The sequence below is a fragment of the Lissotriton vulgaris genome, chromosome 1_1, assembly GCF_964263255.1.
Source record: "Lissotriton vulgaris chromosome 1_1, aLisVul1.2, whole genome shotgun sequence".
NCBI lineage: Eukaryota > Metazoa > Chordata > Amphibia > Caudata > Salamandridae > Lissotriton > Lissotriton vulgaris.
In genome coordinates this window covers 122899948-122926088 of record NC_141685.1, presented here as the reverse complement: position 1 = coordinate 122926088, position 26141 = coordinate 122899948, and the positions used below count along the sequence as shown (strand labels likewise).

Sequence of the window (26141 nt, the reverse complement as noted above, 5' to 3'; positions counted from 1 at the left end):
AGGATAGGATTCTGCTTTTTTAACTCAATTTTCGTGTATATTGTTACCAGTATATGAACTTTTTTAATTTTCACTTGTGTGATTTTAAATTTTATTGATGTCCAATGTGAATTGTGCTATATGTTGTGTATATTTTTTTTTTTAAATAACTTCAGAATAAAAAAACATATATTTTCTTAACCTTTTGTAGCCATTTGTCTTTGAATACATTGTATAGGTCAGTATATGTTGCCTAGGTTGTTTTTTGTCAATTGGTTCATTTTCCCTGGCCTAGGAACTTTTGTATCCGAATCCTCAGGGGCTCCTTGTTAAATACACACGTAGATCACTCCTCTTCCTATATCCACCCCACCCTCACTCTCCCCGCCCTCCACCATAACCCTCCCCTCCCACTACCAACTGGACTCTCAGAACACCCCACCTCCTTTAACTCCACTCCCCCTCCCCACAACAGGACCATTTCCCATCCCATCTCCCCCCCCATTATCAGACCCCACTACCACACCTGCACCCCCGCCACCCCTAGCCTACACTCATCCCCCAACTTCCCACCCCCTCCTACCACTAATCCCCACCCCAATAACACCAGCCCCGTCACTATTCCAACCACACCCCTCCCCCCCAACTTCCCTACCTCTCCTACCACCAACGCCCTCACTTATACCACCAACCTCTACCCTAATCCAACCACACCCCTCCCCCCAACTTCCCTCCCCCTCCAACCACCAACCCCCTCACTAATACCACCAACCCCTGCACTAACACCACCACACCCCTCCCCCCCACTCCAGTACCCTTGACACTTACTCACCCTCAGTGCCCAACACCTTTCCTAATCCCACGTTGGACAAGATTATGTCCACCCTCTTCCAAATCAAAGAGGATCTTCACACCTTCAAAGAGTTACTCTTTATACACCCCAGACACCCCCTCCCAACCACTACTTCCTCTCCTAACAAGTCCCCCACCCATCCTACTCACCCTCTCACACAAAACTCCCCACACTGGACCTCAATCCCCGCTCGCAATCCCACCAACCGCTCTCGACATACCATCAATACACTTTCGGAATACGACATATGATCCCTCCTCCGCTCATATGACCCAGTTCCCCAAAACCACATAGCCACCACACACCTTTCCATCCCCACGATTCACTCAAACCCCCTTAGGCCCTCCACACACAACAACAGAGGCTCCCTCCCTAATAACCTTAAAAAAGTTCCCCTCACTCTAGAACCCTCTACCTCCATTATTACCCCTTGGCTCAAGTGCACACTACTCAACTGCAGATCGGCCCCTAGACACCCCTCCGACATTGCTGATCTCATCAAAACAATGGACCTTGACCTGACCATTCTCACTGAAACCTGGTTAACAGAATCTTCTACACCAATCATTGACATTCTAGTTCCCCCCAACTATCACATCATTAGACTTGACAGGACCGGCAAGACAGGTGGTGGAATCGCATGCATTTATAGGAGAAACCTCTCAGTTACTAGAGTCACTTCCCCCTCTCTTACCTCCTGTGAATACATCTGCATCGATTTCATCAGCGAGGGCAAACCTGTATGCTCTCTACACATCATTTACCACCCACCTGGGGACAACCTCATCTTCACCCAACAACTCATGGACACGATCACAACCAATTCCGGACGGCAAAACACTAACATTTTCCTTGGTGATTTCAATCTCCATTGGAACGATCACAATGACGCGCAGGTAAATAGTCTCAAAAACTTCCTCAACGCTCTTGACCTCACCCAAATCTGCAATAGCCCCACCCATGACAAAGGCTCTATCCTCGACCTTATCATCTCCAAAGAGGACTCTACCCAACTTGGATCAATCCAACTCTGTGACTGGTCAGACCAACACATTATCACATTCTTCATCAATGAAAAAGGTAAATTTAATCCACCAAATCCAAGGTCTGAAAAAGGGACCTGAAGAAACTCAACCCCAACTCTTTACCTTCCCCCAGCTGCAATCTCCTCCTTCCCCCTACCGGCACCTCAGACGTTCAAGCTCTGACCGACCACTACCTGAACTCTATGACCTCAATAATCAATGAGGCCGCCCCCTTGCAACTGAAGAGAGTCTCCACTCAGAACTCTAACCCATGGTACGATGGTAGACTCAACGAAGATAGACGTGCCATGCGACTGGCAGAGCGTACCTGGAGATCAGCCCCTTCGGCATTGCACCTTAAAGCCCTTAAGAAAAAGAGAAACGCATACTTTAGGAAAATCAAATGCTCAAAATCAGATTTCTTTAGCCTCCATCTCGACCAAGCAAAAAACCGGCCAAGAAAACTGTTTGAGCTAATCAAAACACAATCCAAGGAACAACCCCAACAATCACATTGCACAATGGGCGATATACCATCCTGTGAAGACTTCTCTGCTTTCTTTAATCTAAAGACTGATAACATCAGGAGCGATGTCCTCAATGACGTAAGCCTTTACTCTAGCCCCCACAGCATAACACCCACTGAACCAAAAAACAATGCCACATGGTCGTCCTTTGACACCTACTCAGAAGAAACAATTGGCAAACTGCTCAGTACATTGAAACATTCTAATCACCTCACAGACCCCCTTGCTGCTAACGCTGTAAAGGACTTCATCCCATTGCTCCTCCCACTTTGGACCAAAATTATGAACAGTTCCCTTCAACAAGGACTCATCCCCGACTCCCTCAAAGTGGGACAAGTCACGCCTATACTCAAGAAACCAACAGCTGACCCTACTGACCTAAACAAATACAGTCCTATTTCTAATATCCCCACCCTGGCCAAACTGTTGGAAAAATGCGTACAACTCCAATTGACAAAACACATTGATCAGTTTGACCTCCTCAACCCTCATCAATCAGGCTTTCGAGCAGGACACAGTACGGAAACAGCTATGACGCACATAATTGAAGACGTCCTCCAAATCCTAGATCAGAACAATACCTGCCTCCTCATCCTACTTGATCTCTCTTCAGCATTTGACACTGTCAAACACGAGAACTTACTCGAGCTGTTAAATATCAGAATGGGTCTATCAGGGACTGTACTCAAGTGGTTTACTTCCTTTCTACATAACCGGTCTCAGAAATTCAAGAGCAACAACTTGATGTCCCCACCTGTGCCTGTAACATTAGGCGTCCCACAAGGATCTTCCCTATCCCCAACATTGTTCAACCTAGTCATGGAGCCACTCACCACTTTGATACAAGCATCTAATGTACACTTTCACATGTACGCTGACGACACCCAACTCTATCTCAAATTACAATCCCCCGAAGACATCAAACTTCTGAACTCAACGCTCAGAAACACCCAATCATGGCTAGCCAAAAATCACCTCAAACTCAATGCTCTGAAAACTGAGTTCCTTCTGATCTCACCTCCCGCGAAAATCTCCACCACTCAAACATGGCTTAAGCACCTAACTGCACTCAATGTCCAACCTACCATCGTGGACTCCGCGATATCCTTAGGCATAACCCTTGACGCCAATCTCAATATGCAACATCATATCAGCAAGGCAACTAAGGGAGCTAATTTCCAAATCAATACTTTGAGGAAACTTAAACCCTTCCTCCCAGCTAAGGACTTCCAAACTGCAGTACAAGCCCTAGTCGTTCCTCGGATAGACTACGGAAGCGTCGCCCTCTGCGGACTCCCCTATCAATAACCGCACCCCTAAGAGCCTCTTTGAACGTTGCTGCGAGGCTTATCACTGGATCAAAAAAACGCTTGCATATTTCCCCTGACTTAAAATCCCTGAACTGGCTGCCTTTTGAAGCCAGAATCCATCTGAAAATCGCCTGCATGACACACATGACTGTACTGATATGATTAGTTAAGCCTATGCACGCCCTATTTAATTTGTTCCACGACTCTCTTGACACAGTTTTTACTTGAGCAGCGTGCTGTTTGGTTAATGGGCAGCCAGCCCGGCAATATGAGCAACAGCTAGTGGAGAACCACTGGTATACCAAACGCACAGCAATATTTAAACGTATTACACATGAAATCACTAGAATTCAAAAATGCACATTTATCATCAGAGAAACATTCTTGAAACCAAAAACTTGTGCGATGTATTCATTGTAATTTTCATGAACAAAATACTGAATTTGGGTATCATAAACAACATTCAACATTAGAAACGAAAGATTCAATACTGTATATTGACAGTACAATTGATTATTTTGAAAACTTGATAAACAACACATAATAATAAAGCCCAATGCATTTATGGAAGTTCTCCCTTCTTCAGGGGCGCTGGTAAGAAAAAGAAAACATATTCAAAGTTTTAATACTAATCCATCATATACTGTTGACTCTATACTCAATTTGATTAAGAGGCTTCTTTCAACAATGGCCAAGTGTACATTTTAACCAGAATGTAAGGGGGCAAAGGGGGTGCTGAAAATGACAGAGTGCTGGCTTTTTACTGCCTTTGTCTCGGTTTACTTCGTACAGCCCTGTGCCGTGAATGCTTCAGTACCGGCAGCAGGCTCCTGCTCACCTCTCCCATCCTACACTGGCACCACCACCCTCTATGACCTCTGAAGAGGTGGTGACTAAGAATAGTACAAAACAAAGAAGCACATTTTCAAAAATGCTTTATTATCGCTAAAATCAAATTTCATGTTGCCAGGTAGCACCCAAACAAACTGTTTTCTTGTGGAAAATGGCTTTGTTTGGCTTATATAACACTGTTATTTATTGCAGAAACATCAAGTTACTGTTTGATGAGATTAGGAACGGGAATGACTGCCTTGCACGGAGGCAACATCTGGACCGTAACAATAAACTAAATAAGTAGAAATGGGCCCCCTGCTGAAACATGAAGCGCGGTGCCCGTGTGGAGAAAAGTTATGCACGCGTTGAAATAAAAGCAGTAGTCCCCAAAGGAGCATATATACAACTACAGCGTAACCAAACTGTAGTTGGCCGGTGCTCCTGAGAGAAGACAGCAAGTGATGTTACAGGAGTGCCAACCAATCAGAAGTCAACAAAGAAGAGTGATGGAGGAGTAAACCAATGGCAAGCAGCCAGGTGGGATCACACTCCTTGTAATGATTACAGCAGGTCTTGCAGACAGCGCAGGCGCTGATGCTCAACCTAAAAAATATGTGAGGGGGCAGAGTGGGCCCACCCGAAAGGAACCCCGCTTTTTAAAAGGCTGGCCACAACATGGACAACATGCCGTGGCAGCTGTTACAGGACTCTTGGACATGGAGTCAATTGAAATGAAAAGATGGTGACAGTTACAATATGATTTATTTGCGGATGGTACCACACTAATTTTAGGAATGGTCTGTTTTAAGGTGATTTTACCCTGTGAAATTAAAGGATGCTAACTGTTACAATATTAATCATTTGTTTTCTGTTCTAAGGTGTTCTAAGCTGATTTTACCCTGTGAAAAATGCTGACCCGCTTATGAGATTTCATAAATCATGTTTAAGAGAAAACAGTTCTTTCATGATTTTCTCGCCGGGGTTATAGAAGGTGCTCCAAAAGCTAAAATGAGAGCAAGCTTCCTGTAAATCCACACTGTCTTTCTCAGCCATGAGAGAATAAAGTCCGACATTCTCAGTACATCACGGACATCCAACCTCAGCAGCAAATGTCAGCTGATATGCAGCGTTCTACTGCAGCCTCCAGGAGTGTTCTAAAGAACAACTAGAGCGCTAACAATGTTACTTATGATAAAACTGTGGCACACCTGAAGCCATCTCGATTGAATCAAACTGATAAACCTAAAAACATTTCATTTAAAAAAGGAACAAAAAGAGGCAGTTCATTTTGTCATAGAAATGATGGTTAGTGCTGTAGAAAGCAAAATTAGAAAACCTTTTAAATGAGTTCTCACATATCTTCTTCTATTTCATTAAAACGTTTTGTCATGCAGACTGAAACATGCACTTTCAACGCCAGCAGCAGACTGCCAGTTAACTCCCTGATGTCAGCAGCTGTACCTCAGTGTTCTAATGAGAAACTAGAGTATTAACTTTCTGAAATTATTCCAAAAGTGCGGCACAGTTGAGATTCATCTCGATGGAATTGAAGTGGAAAACTGAAAGCACTTTCTACTGAGGATACTGCAGTAAGGTAAACATTTCCTAGCTAACGAAAAAGGAAAGTTTAGATTCGATTAAGTACAAAGAGGCGATGATTATGCAAATCTTTCATCACTTTATTAATCCAGCAGCATTCAAAGAACATCTTAATAAAAAACAGCCTTAACTACATTTCCCATGAACCACCAGCGAATCCAAGAAAGGCATCGAGCAGCGCAGAGGAAGCATGGAATCCTAGGAGCAGCATCGAGCAGCGCAGAGGGAGCATGGAATCCAAGGAGCAGCATCGAGCAGCGCCGAGGGAGCATGGAATCCAAGGAGCAGCATTGAGCAGCGCAGAGGGAGCATGGAATCCTAGAATCAGCATTGAGCAGTGCAGAAGGAGCATGGAATCCTAGGAACAGCATTGAGCAGCGCAGAGGGAGTGGGGAATCCAAGGAGTGGTATCAGGCAGCACAGAGGGGTGAAGGAAGTAACCCGTTTAGGGTCACCCGGGTCACTAATGACCACCTCACAGCCTACCACACAAAATGAAGATTCGCTCAGACATTAGAGAATACAAACCAATAACTGTTTATTCAAAGTACACTCAGAGCAGAGCCCGGTCTGCCCAGTCGCTAGGAGTGCTGCAGAGGGACTGACATCAGCAAGCATAAAGATACATTATGTACATTTCAGAACCAATGAAGGCACGCCCATCATGGAATTTTCCAAGCAGATGTAGCTAAACGAACAAGTTACTTACCTTCGGTAACGCTTTTTCTGGTAGATACTATATCTGCCTGTGGATTCCTCACCTTGTGAATATCCCCCTTGCGCCAGCAACATTCGGAAATTCTTTTTCGTAGCCTTGCGCCGACGTGGATAGGACGTCACAGAGACATGGCTCCGCTCGCGACTCCGCTGACGTCACCGACGCCTATAACAGGCCCACGCCGGCGTGATGACATCAGTTCCGCCTTTTTTCCGTGCCATCGAGGCACACGGACGGACCAATGACAGTAGATATATACAAAGCATACACAGTATACAAAAGTCAAGGCAAAACACACAGTGTAAAGCAAATGCAGGAAGCAAATGAAACATTTCCTTGACATCAAAACAAATATACATTACAGTACAATAACTCTGGCATAGAAGAGTGGACAACGGGGAGGCGGGTGGGTCAGTGAGGAATCCACAGGCAGATATAGTATCTACCAAAAAAAGCGTTACCGAAGGTAAGTAACTTGTTCTTCTGATAGATACATCTGCCGTGTGGATTCCTCACCTTGTGAATAGAGTCCCACAGCAGTCCCCACTCCCGGAGGAGGGTGTCCACTCTTCTAAACCAGGAAATCCTGAAGGACAGAGCGCGCAAAGTGGCCGTCCCTCCTGACTTCCGTATCCAAGCAGTAATGCTTCGCGAAAGTATGGAGGGAAGACCAGGTTGCCGCCCTACAAATGTCCTCCACAGGAACACCTCTAGCCAAAGCAGAGGTAGATGACTTAGCTCTAGTGGAATGAGCTCTAATACCCTCCGGAGGCTCCTTACCGGCCAAAGAGTAGCAGATCTTTATGCACAGAACGATCCATCTTGATAAAGTCCTTTTATGGACCGCTCTTCCCTTCTTGCAGCCAGCAAAGCCAATGAAGAGTTGATCGTCCAAGCGACAGTCTCTAGTTCTGTCCAAATAAAAAGACACCGCCCTCTTAGGGTCCAGACGGTGCAACCTCTCCTCCTCCTTGGAAGGGTGTGGGGGAGGATAAAAGGTAGGGAGGGTAATGGATTGACCAAGGTGGAAAGGAGTCACCACCTTAGGAAGAAAAGCAGCCCTGGTCCTTAGAACCATCCGATCAGCATGTATGGTCAGGAACGGGGGCTTGGAACTAAGAGCTTGAAGCTCACTTACCCTCCTTGCCGAGGTAATTGCAACTAGGAAAACTGCCTTAAAGGTTAAAAGCCTCATAGGACATTTATGAAGAGGCTCATAGGGAGAGCCCATCAGAAAAGTCAGAACAAGATTCAAGTCCCACTGAGGTACAATAAAAGGGGTAGGAGGAAACTTATTTACAAGACCCTTCAAAAATCTCAGGACAACAGGTGACTTAAAAAGAGAGGGCTGATCAGGCAAACAAATAAAAGCTGACAGTGCCGAAAGATAGCCCTTAACTGTGGCAACTGCCAGCCCCTGTTGAGCCAAAGAGAGAGCAAACCGGAGCACATCTGATAAATGGGCTCTCAACGGGTCAATATCATTCTCACCACACCAAACAACAAACCTAGACCATCTATAAGAATAGACAGTCTTAGTGGAGTCACGTCTAGCAGACAAAATGACATCCACCACATCAGGTGTGAGAGAATAGGAAATCAGGTTGCCCCGTTCAATCTCCAGGCATGAAGGTGCAATGTCTGGAGGTGGGGGTGTAGAACCTGCCCCTCCATCTGAGAGAGGAGGTCTGCCCTGAGAGGGAGACGGAGCGGCGGGTGAGAGGAGAGGTGGAGTAGATCTGTATACCACACCCTTCTTGGCCAATCCGGGGCGACCAATATAACTTGGGCCCGGTCTTGGCGAATTTTCCTCAGAACCCGAGGAATCAAGGGTATGGGAGGAAACGCGTAAAGGAGTTGACTTCCCCAACACAACTGAAACGCGTCCCCCAAGGCTCCTTGCATCGGATACTGGAGACTGCAGAATGACGGGCAGTGAGCATTCTCGCGAGTGGCAAACAGGTCCACCCGAGGGGTCCCCCACGTCCGAAAGACGTGACGAACCACCTCTGGATGAAGCCTCCACTCGTGGTCGGCAGAGAACTGCCGGCTGAGACTGTCCGCACGTACGTTCAGAACTCCGGCCAGATGATTTGCCATCAGGCAAATCTGGTGGTCCTGAACCCAGGACCAGAGACGCAGAGCCTCTCTGCAGAGACACTGCGACTCCACTCCTCCCTGCTTGTTGATGTACCACATCGCGGTCGTGTTGTCCGTCAGGACTTGGATCGACTGACCGCGAAGGGAAGGGAGGAAGGCCTTGCGCGCCAAACGTATCGCCCGCAACTCTAGAAGGTTGATGTGAAGCAACCTTTCCTCTGGAGACCAAAGACCCTTGACCTCCAGATCCCCCAGATGAGCACCCCACCCTAGAGTGGATGCATCCGTAATCACCGTGGCCACCGATGGAGGTAGATGGAAAGGCTTCCCTTGCGACAGGTTGCCTTCCACGCTCCACCAAGACAGATCCGCTGCAGTTTCTCTGGAAATCTTCACCGACTCCCCGAGATCTCCGTTGTGCTGATACCACTGCCTGCGGAGACACCACTGGAGTGCCCTCATGTGCCAGCGTGCATGGTTGACCAGGAGAATGCAAGAAGCCATCAGACCGAGCAGGCGAAGGACCTTCAGGACTGGAACGACTGCTCCAGGGTAAAACAAAGGAATCATTTCCTGTATGTCGCGAATCCTTTGAGGAGGAGGGAATGCACGACAAACAGTAGTGTCCAGTATGGCACCTATGAACAGGTTGCGCTGGGAGGGCACCAGGTGAGACTTGGGTACATTTATCGAAAAACCCAACCAGAACAACAACTGAGTTGTCTCCTGCAGATGATGGAGCACCTTCTACGACGACTCCGCTTTGATCAGCCAGTCGTCTAGATACGGAAACACAGGTATCCCCGATCTCCTGAGATGAGCTGCCACCACCGCCATCACCTTGGTGAAGACTCGAGGCGCAGTAGTAAGACCAAACGGAAGGACCGTAAACTGGTAGTGCTGCGACCCAACCGTGAAACGGAGATACTTCCTGTGCGACTTCAGGATTGGGATGTGGAAATACGCATCCTGCAAGTCGAGCGACACCATCCAGTCTCCTTCCATCAACGCTTGAAGAACCTGAACAAGGGTGAGCATCTTGAATTTCTCCTGCTTCAGATAGAGATTCAAGATCCTGAGGTCCAGGATAGGACGAAGCCTGCCATCCTTCTTGGGGATCAGGAAATACCGGGAGTAGCATCCCTGACCCCTTTCCTGCTCTGGGACCACCTCTATCGCACCCTTTCGTAACAGAGTTAGAACCTCCTCCTGCAGAAGAGACAGATGTTCCTGGGTGCAAAAACCTTGACAAGGAGGGTAAACAGGGGGGAATTCCCGAAAGGGAAGGGCATACCCATTTTCTACAAGATTGAGAACCCAAAGATCTGACGTAACCGATTCCCAATCCTGTAGAAAATGGGTAAGCCGACCCCCAACCGGACCCACATGATCCTGAATAGCGGATCTAGGGCTGCTTTTCTGCAGCAGGGGGGTTGGAAGAGGTGGAGGAAGAGGAGGGCTGACGTCCACGAGGACGCGCTCTTTGTTTTCCCCTGTACGATCTGTACATTGAATTTTGCTGCTGCTGCTGTTGCTGCTGCTGCTGTTGGCCTTGCCGGAAATTCCGAAAGGAGCGACCAAAGCCCCTGAACCTTCTGCCGGAAGAAGCGCCCCTGATCTGGAGGCCCAATGACTTCGCTGTTGCCCTGCAATCCTTGAACCGCTCAAGAGCAGCATCCGCCTTTTTCCCAAAGAGACCTGAGCCATCAAAGGGGAGATCAAGCAGAGTCGCCTGAACATCAGCCGAAAAGTCCGATGACTTCAACCAGGCAGATCTCCTTGTCGCAACAGCGGTGCCCATAATTCGAGCCACAGAGTCAGCAGTGTCCAGACCACTTTGAATTACCTGGCGGGCAGCCGCCTGAGTGTCATTAATCACCTCCTCAAAATCCTTTCGGTTTGCGTCAGGAATTTTAGGGGCCAGGATACGTAAGGAGTCCATCAGGGCATGAACATACCTCCCCATTAGGCATGTGGCATTAGTTGACTTTAAGGCCATACTAGCCGATGAAAAGGTCTTTTTTGCCACCTGGTCCTGTTTCTTTGCCTCCTTCTCACAAGGAACCTGCGGAAAGGCACTAAGACTCTTCTTTGAACAGGCAGCCTGAATGACCAGGCTCTCCGGCGAAGGATGTGAAGAGAGAAAAGCCGGGTCCTCAGGAGCGGCCCTGTACCTCCTTGCAACACTCTTTGATACCGCAGGAGCAGACAAGGGTTTCTTCCAGACTTCCATAATAGGATCAGTCAAGGCATCATTGAATGGAAGTAAAGGCTCAACCACCGAATTTGGAGAAATCAAGACTTCTGTGAGGAGGTTAGACTTGAACTCCACTGTAGGCAGAGTCAATTGAAGAAGCTCCGCAGCTTTTCTCATAACTAGATGGTAAGGCTGGATATCCTTAGATGGAGCACCTGAGCCTGAGGGCAACTCCCACTCTGGAGAGAAATCAAGGGTCCCAGAATCCGCCAATTCCTCAAAACAGCTCTCCTCTAGCTCACCTTCTTCAACGTCAGACTGAGAGCCCATATAACTCTGCTCCTCCAGAAGGCGTTGTGCTTCTCTTCTGGATCTCTCCTTAACACGCCTCGCAGCCGGATCCACCAGCGGCTTCGACGGATTCGGGGCCGGCGCCGGTATCGAATCCGACGGCACAGAAGAATGCCCTCGAGGATGATCAGGAGCAGGTGACGCCGGAATCGGCGTCGACGACTTCGGCGGAGCCGGGAAATGCCAATGCGGCGTCGGAGCCGGCATGTAGGGCATAAACGGAGCCGGAGGATAGGAGTGAGGAACCCCCAGGCTGAATGCCAATGGACCCGTGGGACCCGAAGGCGCACCAGAGGGGTACCATGCCCTTGAGAAGACACCATACATTGCGTTAAGAAACGCAGAAGGGTCCTGGCCTGGAGCAGGAAAGGGCGGCTGAAAACCATCAGGCCGGTCCTGAAGAGGGATCGGATTCGGCTCTACGACAGGCGCGGAATCCACATCCTCCCGGGCCTCTTCCTCTTCACGGGCCGGGGACGGCGCCGGAGACGGACTCGGAACCGGAGAAGATTTCGGAGCCGGAGATGGAGATCGCCCACGCGACTCAGATGGCGAGGCCTCACCTTCATGCTCGGAGACTTCGAGGGTAACCACCTTCGAACGTACCTTCTTCGGTGACCTCGACCTCGAGCCCGACTCCTTACCAGACCGGCGTCGGGACTCATGTCTCCTCTTCTTGTGCTTTTTCTTCGACTTCGAAACATGATCCGACGCCGACTTCGAAGACGACCTCTCTCGAGAAGCAGATCTCGACCTCGCCCTGGACTTCGACCTCGCCCTTCGAGAACGAGACCTCGACGACTTCTCCTTTCCAGCTTTCACCTTCGCAACCAGAAGTTTGGCTTCTCTCTCTCTCAGGGCCTTCGGATTCATCTTCCGACATGAAGAACAATCCTCCACATCATGGTCGGAACTTAAGCACCAGATGCAGTCTTCATGGGGGTCGGTAATGGACATCATTTTACCGCACTCCCTGCAGGGCTTGAAGCCGGTCTTCTTAGATGACATTTTCGAAGAAACAGGATACAGAGAAGCAGAATTAACCAACAAAATGGCAGCAATGTACCAGTAGGCTACAGAGATTCCCGATAACCGTTAGCGTCGACGACGCGGAAAAAAGGGAACTGATGTCATCACGCCGGCGTGGGCCTGTTATAGGCGTCGGTGACGTCAGCGGAGTCGCGAGCGGAGCCGTGTCTCTGTGACGTCCTATCCACATCGGCGCAAGGCTACGAAAAAGAATTTCCGAATGTTGCTGGCGCAAGGGGGATATTCACAAGGTGAGGAATCCACACGGCAGATGTATCTATCAGAAAGTGAAATACAAGGAGTTAGTTTCCATTCTGAGACCGGGCTCCCATTATCTGCTATTCAAGGTCGTTCTGCCCGTCCCTGCCACTGGACAAGTGGGAGAAGGCATCTATCTGGTAGGAAAGGTATGCGCTAATAAGAACAGCTCCTCATCCATGCACACAAAGCCCTCCACGACGCCGGCCCAGGACACCTCAACAGACGACTCAGCTTCTACACCCCCACCCGCAAGCTCCGCTCTGCTGACCTCGCCCTCGCCGCTGTCCCCCGCATCCGAAGAACGACAGCCGGAGGAAGATCCTTCTCCCACCTCGCAGCCAAGACCTGGAACACCCTCCCCACCCACCTCCGGCAGACCCAAGTCCTACTGGCCTTCAGAAGACTACTCAAGACCTGGCTCTTCAATCAGTAGCAACTCCCTCCGCCCCCAGCGCCTTCAGACCCTCACGGGTATGTAGTGCGCTTTACAAGTGTCCTGATTGATTGATTGATTAATGAAGCAAAACTCAACCCTGGAGCAATGCAACTGAGAAGAGGACATTTCTCAGAAATAGCAAAGGATTAGTTTCATTCATGACTCAAAATGGTTACTGTAATCTGTGCAAGAGAGAATTAGAAATTCTCACTAATTTTTCTAAAAATTCGGATGCTTGGTCCTGCAAGGACTTGCAATATATGCTGTGGATCCCTTTGCTCGAGTGCTTGTTTTGGAATTACTTCATGATAATGTAAATGAGGTTTACACACTTATGCATTGATCAGTAACTTACTTATTGTACAAATATGATTTGTTTTGGAATGCCTTCATGCTAATGTAAATGATGTTCAAGCGCTTATGTATTTATAGGTAATTCACTTTTTGTACAAATATGATCCCGTGGCATTCCTCCATTACTGGCCCCCACCCACTTACAGCTCGCTATAGAGGTTAGCGCTCTAGCAGTAGCCCCCAGTCTCGTCCTCACTTCTGGTTTCCTCCCCCACGCGCATGCGGGTCCGACGTATTGAGCACAAATACTCCAGTCAAGCAGTTTTCTGCCTCTGATCTAAACGCACGAGACGAGCACCGCTGAGACCAGACACCTTTAGGTAAGCGACAACTGCCCCTACCCCCGCTCCCCCCTTGATGTTGCGGCTTCTTACACTTGTCCGCAATAGTTCATACACCATGAGCTTATGTCCCCCACTCTTTTTCACCCCACACAGACGCACCCGCATGTGTTTTTCGCCTTCATCCTCAATACGTACCTACGGCCCATGAACTACCCGTCGACCGGGTTGGAATTATCACCGGTTATTTGGTGAGTTCCACAGTGAAACTTCCTTCTCCACCTTCACTGTGTATCCTATATGTTGGGTGCTTTGTCGGCCCCTTACTGACTCCCCGTTCCCTCCGTGTTTTGTTTCCCCCACAGCATCACTCTTCACGCCTACTTCAGGTAATGTTTTGCCACCGTTGTATTTTAACATCCTTCACCGCGTCCAACCCCCTTTTTTTTTTTTTGCATTGCCGCAAACAAGTACAGACGCTCACCACGCTCTGTCGGATGTCTTCCTTTAATGCCGCTTCCACAGGATCATGTTTTAGTCAGACACGTTGAATGTATGCATTTGTAACATGTCAGCCCACTGTTGTGACATACGCCGGATCTTGGTTATAAACCTCTCATATTCTAGTTTGCCGACTGTACTCGCATTATACAATGGTCTATCAATCAATCAATCAATCAATCATTGCATTTATATAGCGCACTACTCACCCAGAGGGTCTCAAGGCGCTGGGGGAGGGGGGTCCGCTACACCTATTATCATTGACTTATAACGTTTCTTATCTCCTTGCGTGTATTTGCTCCGTGATTTTAATATGTTTATGACACAATGTACCTGTCTGTCATGCCATCCACTGCCTATCTCCAGGTTTCGGCCTTAACCAATTGCCACAATATTCCACACTGTTATATTTCTGTCACACCATTAATTACCTTTCTAAAGGTTTTTTTCCCACACCATCGGTGAGTAGTATTCATTACCTCAGTGAGAGGCACACATTGAGCTCTCTTATGTGAGCCCCAATTTTCATGGTCTTTGTCATGATTATGTCTAGATATTGTCGGGAATCTAAATTACCGAGTGTTTTTCTCTACCTATACGTATGCTGCATCATCATGGGGGTGCTTTGTTTTTTCTCCCAAGCCCCTCATTGCACTTTCACCTGGGATTTACTCTGTATTTTGGGTCATCCACGCGTTGTTGAGGTGTTATTCATTCACATGTCCTCTCTTGGGGATATTTCACTTACCAGTAAATCGTGACCCTTGTCGTGCTTTTGTGTATTTACTATTTTCTAATGCCATGATATAATTTCACAGCCCCGATGAGTCACAAGTATCACCCTGTTTGACGAAACACGTGTTGGCTGACGTTGTATGTTCTGAAGAAAAGATCAACATAAAACAACGTGTTTATCACACCACCGGTGTCGACTTTGTTGTAACTCTCCCAGTATCAATACTGTTGTATTGTTCGTGTGCCCAGTACCTGCTATATGATTCAAAATGGTGCCCAAATAGAAAATGGTGCCACAAATGCTAACTTACATATAATAATACATAAACAAAATAACTTCTATTCCAACAGGGGGTTGGGTATCCAAAGAGGGGCATCGAGCAGCTCAGAGTGAGTAGGGAATCCAAAGAGCTGCTCGAGTATAAAATCCAAGGAGCGGCATCGAGCAGAGCAGAGGGTTTAGGGAATCCAAGGAGCGGCATCGAGCAGCGCAGAGGGAGTAGGGATTCCATTAGTTATTGTTGGGGTGCACCTCGCTTGCTGCACTCCACACTGTTCACACTTTTGGAATCACTTCACTAATGCACATTGTACCGATTTCTGTCTCTCTGCTGGTGGCTTTGACTGTGCCCTGCCATACTCTGTCAAACACAGGGGTAATAACAGGTGACATGGGGTGCGGACCAAATCTTTTTGCTGGACATAATATATCTGACATATCTCACTTTTTTCCTGTGAAGAGGCACATACTTTTTGCACGTTTCCTTGCCAAGTCTTCTAACTTCTCATACACTGTCAGAAAGTAAGTTACTATTTCTCTTCCTGGTGAAGACCCTGGTCAGTCCTCTTTCAGAGTGGATGTAGAGTTGGGCCTGGCCTCTCTGGACCTCTCTGTCACCAAACAGAGTGAAGAGCTTGTCCTCTCCAGCCTGGGTCTCCCCTCCGTTACACTGGTTGCAAAGCCTGTTCTCTTTGGGGCTCTCCTCTGACACACTGGGAGTAGAGCCTGGGTTCTCAAGTTCTCTCCTCCATCACACTGGGATCAAGTATGACCTCTCCATATCTCTCCTTCATCCCACTGATGATGGACGTAGTGCTAAAACCTTTCAACCATTCACCCCCAGTCAAGAGATCTGGGTTTAAACCATTCGTCTTTTTCTCAATATATCACCCTAGTTTGGACCCAGGCATGTGCTAATAAGTCTTGACCCTGCTCCTCATGGGAACAGTCCAGCTTGAATTGCCCGACCAGGTCCTCCCTGGACTGGAAACAAGCATCTTGGGACCAGTTTTGGGGTATAACCTCTCATCAGCCAGGATAGCTTGATTCCAGTGGCACAGCGAGCAAAGGACCCACGTCTGGACATACCCATGGCCACTTAGGGCAAACATAGCAAACACAACAAGATGATGGACAGAGTGCCGAAACTTTTCAAACACACACCCCGAGTCAAGAGTTCTGTGTTTAATCCATTGTTCTTTCGCTCACTATACCACCCTAGTTTGGACCCAGCCATGTGCAAATCAGTCCTTACCCTTCTTCTCATGGAAACAGTCCAACCCGAATTGCCAGGCCAGGTCCTCACTGGACCGGAAACAAGCATCTTGGGACTGGTTTCAGGGTATAACCCCTCATCAGCCAGGCGAGCTTGAATCCAGTCGCACAGCGAGCAAGGGACCCACGTCTGGGCATACCCTTGGCCGCGTAAGGCATAGACAGCAAACACAACAAGACAATGAATTGAGTGCTGACAGTTTCTAACCACTCATCCCCAGTCACACTGCTAGCTAAGCCTGACCTCTCCATGTCTTTACTCCATCACACTGGCCACAGAGCCTGGCATATACCGTCACTCTGGGAGAAGAGACTTGAACTTCAAAGGCTTCTCTTTGGTAACACTAGAAGCAGAGCCTGCCTTGTCCACCATCACCCTCAGCGTAGAGCCTGATTGTTTCCCTTTGTATGGAGCGTGTCTCTTCTCCGCCACACTGGGCTCACTGCCTGGGGACTATCCTCTCTAGCAGTGGGTGCAGAGCATGACACCTCTGTGTCTCCATCCTTCACACTGGGTGCATAGACTCCTCTTTCCCCTGAAATATGGGTGCAGAGCCTAGTCTGAAACAGCACCTAAAAAACACACGCTGATGGATTGCTGAATTCCTGTTTGATGACACCCTTTGGTCCAATCTACTGGTCATCTTTGGAAGGCTTTGTAATTTGCTCCTTTAGGATACTCCCTCCAATAGAGATGCATGCTGTGAGTAGCATCATACTGATGTCAGCATTTTCACAGAGAAGTACCAATGAAACACTATGTAATATTTTCGACAAAATATTGTCTACTACATTATAGATGTATACAGCAAGCCTGTGATAAACAACCGACTTTCAATTCACTTCAGTCCATAAACCACAGTACCGCGGCTTCAATTTTACAGCGTGATTTAATAAAATACTGCCAGCAACATCCCAACGCGTTCGGAGCCTTGCGCTCCTTGATCACGGGTAAGGTTACATGTTACTTCTGATTTTTTAGAAGAACTCACCATGTGATATCTGCTTGTGTTAGAAATAGAAAACATCTTTAGTCATTTTCTTACGATAAATTATATAAACTTAAACGCAATTTTGGAGCGACAAAATTAATTCAGCATTTTGTAACATCCTTATTTAGATTTCAAAAGTGATACTTGTAAAATTCACAAAACATTATGTAGTAATCACCGATATGCTACACTTTTAGAATCAATTGGTCCAATCCGCCCTAGTTGGTATACATGAATGTGACTAACTTTGTTAGATAATCCCAATTTTTTGGCACAATTAATAAAGATCAATCGATCATTCAAACAAAATTGATTCATTGTCACATGGTTGCGCCACATCTGACTTTCAACCCTCCGCTGTTGATTAAAATAACTCCTTCAATTTAAATTCTGCCCAAGTGGGACTATTATCATTTGATACGATATATTCAAATTGCATTGTCATAGTTTTGATTCATTAATTTGATTATACTTCACATCCATGTTTTTAACAATAAGAAAATAACATTCCTACTGTACAACACCAGTTAGATATTATAGCTCTCCTGCGTCTCAACGATATCTTCATGTATACTGCAAAAAATAGACAAAAGATAGTGATTAAAATCAAATATGTAGCTATATATTTCAAATAAAAAACATATGAACCTAATAACTATTTCAATCCTTCTGTCAGTAATGATTAACCAAGATGTACCGCTAGTTCTTCATCAAGGCTAAGGCTTGTGGGATGATTTGAAGGGTGTTGTACCTGATGATGATCAATTTTGATTCTAATATTCTTAGTTCTAATATTCTGTTGCCGCCCCATTCTCGAATTGGAACACTATCAAGCACACAGAATTTCAGCAGGTTACAATTCTGGTTCTGGAAGTTTTTCAAATGTCTCGCAATGGGGTATTGTTGATCTTCATTGTGAATAGCTCGCATATGTTCTAATACTCTTTTGTGGCCTTACTCCCGATATAGAATTCATTGCACAGACATTTGAGAGCATATATTGTAAATTCCGTATTGCAAGTAAAATGTTTTAGGATTTTGTGCGCTGCTAGTTTTTTGGATAGTTTAATGGTCTTGCAAATATCGCTAAACTTATATGCCTTGCATTTTCTACAAGTGAAAAATCCTTTGATGTCAGACTTATCCCTTTCCAGATTAAGTAAACAGTGACTCAACATGTCTTTTAGGGATCTCACTTTTCTGAAAGTGATGGCTGGCTTGTCTCCAACAGGTTTTACTAAATCTGGGTCTGTTTTTAAAACTTCCCAGTATTTTTTTAAACTACATTTCACCTGCCAGGCGTGGTTGTTAAAAAGATGGAATTAATCTATTTTGCTTGTCCTCATCCGTCTTTTTCTTTGGTACTAGCAATTCATTACGTTTGAGTTTTTCAACCTTCTTACTAGCTTGTCTAATGGTTTTCTTAGCATACCCTCTCTCAACAAATCTTTGCATTATAAGCACCTTTTCTTTTTGAAATCCCTCTTCAGTGCTACAGTTTCTTTTCGAACGTAATAGCTCTCCGTAAGGGATGCTTTGGATTAGAATGGTAGGGTGGCAGCTGTCCATGTGCAGTAGACTATTGCCCGCTGTTTCTTTTCCTACCTCCTCCAATTTCAGAACTAGAAACTCAATGGTAGTTTTGTTTATGTTGCTACTATATGATAGGTTTAGGGACTTATCATTGAGTATGTTGACAAATTCGTAAGCTTGATTCTGGGTACCCTTCCAGATAAAAAAGATGTCATCTATGTATCTGACCCAGAGGACGACGTGGTCTTCAAAGTGTCTGATGTTACTGACAACTTGCTTCTCCCACCAGCCCAGGTACAACCCAGCAAAGCTGAGGGCGAAGCAAGTTCCCATCACCGTTCCCTGGGTTTGTCTGTACAGTATTTTATTGAAAATGAAGAAATTGTTTATTAGGCAAATGTGTATCCTATCTAAAAACATCTCAGTATGCAGATGATATGAGAGCGATCTTCCCTTAAGGAAGTATCGATAAGGCTCGGGCTGGGCAAACTGGAAAAGATGGTATACATTATAGATGTATCTAAACCTTGGTCCTGAACAAGGTGGAGATGTAAATTGAAGATGTCCATCAAAACGTGGATTGACGTTTTTTAAATTGTCCATTGTTGCCTGACTTCACAGGACAAATGTAAACAATGTATAAAGTCTTGTACTCAACGAAGAGTTTTTCTCTATTTGTGTGATATTTATTTGTGAAGCTCCTTTTTGAGTGTTGTGACAGACATATATCTACACACATGTACACCATTAATTGAAAATGTGTATTGTTTTGAGATTGATTAAAGAAAAACCTTTTTGCACTCTCAGAGGTGACAAGTGTAGTTTTTGTGTATTTTTTGAGTATTCATTGGCACTCTATTTCCTAACCTTTCTCTCTCCCTCTTTGGTTAACTTCAAGCAAACCCTTGGACTGTCCTCTGTTAAACTTAGTAAAGAGTCTGTCCTCTTTGGGTCTCCTAAATCATGCCCTGAGTGCAGTCTGTCGTGTCCCTGACATACTTCATGTAGAGCCCGCCTCTTCTTTCCACACAGGGCTCGGAGCCTGGCATCTCTCATGTGCCACTGGGTGTGTGCAGCAGCTGTCACATTTGGTGCAGGGCCTGTTCTCTCCCACAGGCTTCTTTATGAGAGCCCTGCGTCACTTTTGCACCACGTAACGGGGTACATGCATGACGCAGTGCTCTCAATCGATTTAAGAAGCCGCACAAAGCCTCCCTGCGTAGTTTTAAGTGGCCTCAGAAATCATGAGTCACGCAATGCAGTGCAGGTCACTATGCCGCCTTGATCTGTGCCCAAGAGGCTTTTCTTGGGTGTTGCGGTGGGTTTTCCCATGAGGCTTTTCTTGGGTGTTGCGATGGGTTTTCCCACGAGGCTTTTCTTGGGTGTTGCGGTGGGTTTTCCCACAAGGCTTTCCTTGGGTGTTGCGGTGGGTTTTCCCATGAGGCTTTTCTTGGGTGTTGCGGTGGGTTTTCCCACGAGGCTTTTCTTGGGTGTTGCGGTGGGTTTTCCCACAAGGCTTTTCTTGGGTGTTGCGGTGGGTTTTCCCACGAGGCTTTTCTTGGGTGTGGCGGTGGGTTTTCCCACGTAACACACACAGAATTTAACGCTGCCCCAGATTTACAAAATCATGTCAACCTGGGGAGGTGCCACGTGTGTGCGCCTCCTGAGGTGAGGCGTCGTGAAAAGACATTCTGCAGGAGACACACAAAGAGAAAAACACCTCTTAGCATGGTTTGTGTTCAGGAAAGAGCCCCTGCACAAAAACAACCTTGCATGCAGCGAAGGTACCCTTGCATTGGTGCTGGGCTGCCAAAACGGCGCCAGTGCAGGAAGAAAGGACATGAATGCATCGTATTGCCTTGCTGCACTGCCCTACGCCTAAATCCCATCAATGAGCCCCTGGTTGTCGGACCTGTCACGCTGAGTTCAAATCCTCACTTCTCTGGGTTGACAAAAATATTGCCGCCACCTTAGAAATTCAATCTTCCTTGTCCTACCCTAGTATACAAGTAGTACCACATTCTTTGTATACCTGAATTAAAACACTAAATAATACCGTATTTAAAGGCCCAGTTCAGAATAACATCGAAGGTGCACTGTCCCAGACTACACAACGGTGCAGTTTTCAGTGGGTGCTATCATCCCACACAGGGGGAGTACACCAGACTATGCTGGAAAAAACATGTGGTGCCCCAACGTAGGCGCAGTTGTAAACCACCAGTCTGCTTACATAGTAAAGCGTCTGGCAGCTATTAAGTGAGGTGGCACGTTTCCCCTGCAGGTGGTTGGGGTCTGTCACCATCCTGTCAGGTATACAATCAGAGCGCCGCCTGACTGCTTGTTTGCCTTTTCGCCCGTGTTAATAAGACAGTGCAGTCCTTGGAGGAGTAGTCGATTTGTATTCATGGAAGACACTTGTGTTTCTCGGATGTGTAATCCCCAGATGATGCCTGAACTGTTCCCCAATGGGCTATTTGTTCATGGTATTGCATTGTATGGTCTTATGAGCACTGTTAATAATAAAAAAAAGATTTAGTGGAGTGTTTATTGCCCTCTATGTCACTCTACTTCTAAGCACCTAATACAGCTTGTACAGTGGTTACTGTTATCTGCTCACCTACATTATGCTTAATATAAATAGTTCACAATGTAGGCGTTTGTGTCTGCCTACAACGTGGACCTGATACAAATAGCAGTACCTACAAGGTGGATGGTACAATTCAACAAGAGTCTAAGATACTCCAGCACAGATGACTTTGCATCAACATTACTATTGTATACATTATTATCAGAGACTATACTTGCCTCTTGGATACAACTTTACAACGGAATTTTATTAATTTTCGTACAGTTGTGTGTATACAATTAAACAACCTACCCACTATAACTGATCTATCTATTAATCTTTTTGGGTTCTGGCGTAGCATGCTACTTACCGAAAAGCGCTTCAACACTTCATCAGGGGTAGTAAGCGCTATATAAATGGAAACCCTTCCCTCTTCTATCCCTCCACTATCTTTTTCAACCGAACTAACAGACCAAATTGTCCAGCTCTCAAATGAATTTTATATTTCCCTACACTAATTCATCACTAACCATTTCTGGATCCTGGAGTAGCATGCTACTCGCTGAAAATGTGCTTCAATGTTCGTCAGGGGTAGTAAGCGTTATATAAATGCAAATACATTACAATTACTGTTTACATCGGGCTGCACTGACACGAGGATAGAAGTAGAGTGGGGCTTAGACTTGATCTGCCCAGAACGAAGCATACTACAGAAAGTGTGTGAAAAGTCTATATGTTGTGCGCCTGGCAGAAACAAATAAAGCATACAATATCTATCGAAGAGTCTATTGGCTCAGTAAAGGATGAACCAGGCTACCAAAGCACAGGAATGTGGCGGGAGGCTCCAGCTCTGGGTTGGATTCCTGGAATGATGCATGCACCGCAGGGAACAGATGCAAGGGGCACGCAGCGTTCTCGTAAACTACCTTGACTTATATGGTGCAAAAATCTAGGCGCTTTCATTATTTTGTATTAAAACGCATAGATATAGAAGACAGATCCAACGCTCCAGACTTCAAAAGAATGGATTCTTAGGCATTCTGAAAGTTTTTGTGCAGGGAGGGATTTAAAATTAACTATGTTGCCTGCGAAAGGTCAGAGGGCATGGCGTGCATCTTTTGGTTCCCATAACTACTTGCAAGAAGGAGCTCGTAAATTGGAGTCTCCACACAGCTGCCATGGGATCTCTGACTGGTCAGTTCATCCCTCCAAGCTATCACGGAATACATTTCTCCTTGGTTAAAGCTTAGAAACCGGCAGACGAGGTCCATATTTCAGGGGCTTGTCGTACTCCAATCTGCTACAGCTTCCAGGCACAGGTGATTAAAAAAACGCCTTATTAAAACAACAAAGATCGGTCAGCAGGTTTTACAGCTTTTTGTTGAACATTGAAAAGGTCCCAAAGCAAGAGAGGGAAAGGCAGAAAAGGGGAAGGTGATAAAGAGAGAGACAGCAAGGATAAATAAGCACACGTGCAAGCGTGTATTCAGAGTTTAAGGCCCTTACTAAAAGCCTTGCAGAGCAACGCATGCGGCCTGGCTCAGGCGAGACCCAAAAATGGTGTACGAACCAATATAAGTATACAGAAGGGTTTTAATATACAAAAAAATCCAGTGATCATATTATTCTTAATAGAGTGGTAAATTCACTGGTGGTACCAAAAAGAATACATACATAGGAAATATAAGAATGGTTTGAAAAAATCTAGGTCAGACATTTGAACAACTGTGCTAGCGTTACATTTCAAAGCTATTCAGTCCAGGACATACAAACCCGTCCAAACCATATACTGTATAGTCAATGTCTGTTATTCTTAGTATAGGTGAAAAATAAAATAATTTATAGACTTCACTACAATAATAATATACTGTAGAAAGGTTAATCCGTTGACGTCTGGAAATGTGCCTCAACTCACCGTGGCATGCGGCTCAGGGTGACTCTCCGCCCGAATAAAGAATTATAGGAAGGTGAGCATGGTAAGAAAATAAGTCTTCTGGAAGGCTGTAACAGTTCTAGGCATTTCAGAACAAGTGTAAAGTAAAAGTGTGCCCATGTAGATTAAAAACTGTCCATATACTCATAGGCGGTGTCTGCAATAGTGACTGAGGTATTTTCGTATGGCTGTGAAGTCCCTAATACGTTCTCCGAGCATGTATTCAAATGTCACTAAGGTTTATCGAGACAAGCGGGCTGCGTAATGGTGTTTAACACTAGGGGGAGACACGCCAAGACCGTGGAGGCAGTCGTGTGTCTGCCTTGAAGTTTGTGTATCAATGTTTTTGATGGCTCGTGCCTCATAGCAGGCTTGTGTTGCGGCAGCACAGAGTGAACAAAGGCAGAACCTAGTGCAGTAACTTCCAAAGGAAATATGTGGTATTATGGTGGGAAAAAAGACTCTTAGAGCTAGTTGGTCTACACACAAGTACAGCGTGTTTAGATTTCAGAAGCAACTGCCCCATTAAAATATGCAGCGGTAAGGCACATGATAACACTGCCTAGTTTAAACATAGATGCAGCATTCTTCAAGTTGAAAACTGTAGACATGTTTGATGTGCACTGCAATAACAAAGCTGAGATGCAGTGGAGGAAATGGGCTTAAAATAGTTGACCTCTGCATTGGGGCAGCGTGCTTTGTTTTCAAAACACAACACCTGCCACATGTGCACTGAGAACTTTCCTACGACATGAGAGAGTGTGCTTTGACACTTTCATATCTTTAACATGAATGCAGCATTCTTTACTTTTTCATAACAAGAAAAAAAAAGAAAAGACAAGCTCAATGCACAAAAAACTCAAGTTAAACAAAAAGGTAGGTTCAGGGACCCATTTCTGTATACAGGGAACACGCTGCGTCGGTGCAGTAAAAATTACAGATATAACAAACGGAGGGTCAGAGACCCATAACTGTATACAGGGAGCCAGCAATCCGTTATACCACAGCAGATGGAGGACGGTGTCCAGAGTAATCGCTGTTGCTCGAATAGAGGATCTGGAGCTAGCTAAAGCTGAATTTGGTGTGTGGCTACTCACTCAGGTTGTATAATCGCATTACTTGATGCAGTCACGTGACCACGAGTACTTGGGAAATGTATTCCCATGCCGGCAGCATGAATCTGAATGAACGCGCACTAAATGCTGAAGGCTTTCTTGCCTCTGTCACACACAGCCACTTTTCACGTGGAATAGAATCACTAAAGACAGGTCTCCATCGAAGTTAAATGCAAATACCACAATGTACTGGCATGTGTTTTTAAAGGGTCAGCGCTGTATACCCAAGGGCGAAAGACCCATTAGAAAAATCAGCACACCCGAAAGTAGAAATGAGTGATGGGTGTGTAAACCATGTCCCTTGTACTACACATGTATCCTGTTGCAAGCGGTCAGCCCCATATGTCTAAGGGTATAGAGAGGTCAGTGCACCTGAATCAGAGTGCCCAATCTTGTATGTATAAGTGTAGGATGTTTGGACCAGGTCCAATGGACAGTCTGTCACAGGTATCTGGTGGAGGTAATCTTCTGAGCTTATGAGAGTACAATAAAAAAAACATATATGAAAATATAGAAAAGAACAGGCAGTGTCCCTCGCACATATTCTAAGGCACCTGGTTATCAGGAGCCATAGTTCTATATGGTTAGCCATACGTATTCTCTTGTATATTAGGTGACCGGTGGCACTTCACCACACACCCTGAAAATCACTCATGTGGAAAAGGTCAAGTCTAATGGGGCCCCCTCTGTGAGAGAAGGGACAACTGCCTTGTTCCTATTGAAATCAATGGAGATTTGGGACTATCTTACATGGACAAGGTAAAATAGTGTTTAAGCCCCGTCCTATCCCAATCACTGCTTTTATTCCCATGGTTTGTCTGTGCCAATTGGGATTTCAGTTATATGTGTGTATCAACGATATTTTGGTCATCCTGCGAGGTGAAGATCAATCTACCACTACCTTCGGGAAATCGATTTGCAAGAACTAAGAGGGTGGCATGCCAATGACTGCTTCCACAACAACTTCAAGAAAATATTGTACTACCTTATAGTCCCTATTAAAGTCCACAAACGGAATTTTCATAAAGTAAACAATTGGTTTAATAAGGAATTCAGACTTTCATGTAGATATCCTTCACAAAGGACATCTCAGAAATCAGTCTGGACGGAGAGAGGTACAAAAGGGCCCAAGCTCGGGCTAAGAAAGAATGGGAGGAAGAAAGATGACAGGAACTCAAATTGGCTTGCTCTTTTAAGAACTTCACCAGGTTATGGGCACTTGTAAAGTGGAGTTCAAGTTCAAGTTCAAGTTCGGGCATTTGTATAGCGCACTACTCACCCAGAGGGTCTCAAGGCGCTTGGGGAGGGGGTTCATTATTTGTCGAATAGCCAGGTTTTAAGTTTTTTTCTGAAGGAG

At 45.9% G+C, this 26141-nt stretch overlaps 1 long non-coding RNA gene across 2 annotated transcripts in view; it reads right to left on the bottom strand.

Annotated features, from left to right (window-relative positions):
• Positions 1-17947: 17947 nt before the first annotated feature.
• LOC147737729 (uncharacterized) overlaps positions 17948-26141 on the bottom strand; it is a 167922-nt gene continuing 159728 nt past the window's right edge. For both annotated transcript variants that reach the window (XR_015300850.1, XR_015300851.1), the window contains one exon: positions 17948-18210. This is a non-coding gene — a long non-coding RNA (uncharacterized LOC147737729). The remainder of the gene's footprint in view (positions 18211-26141) is intronic.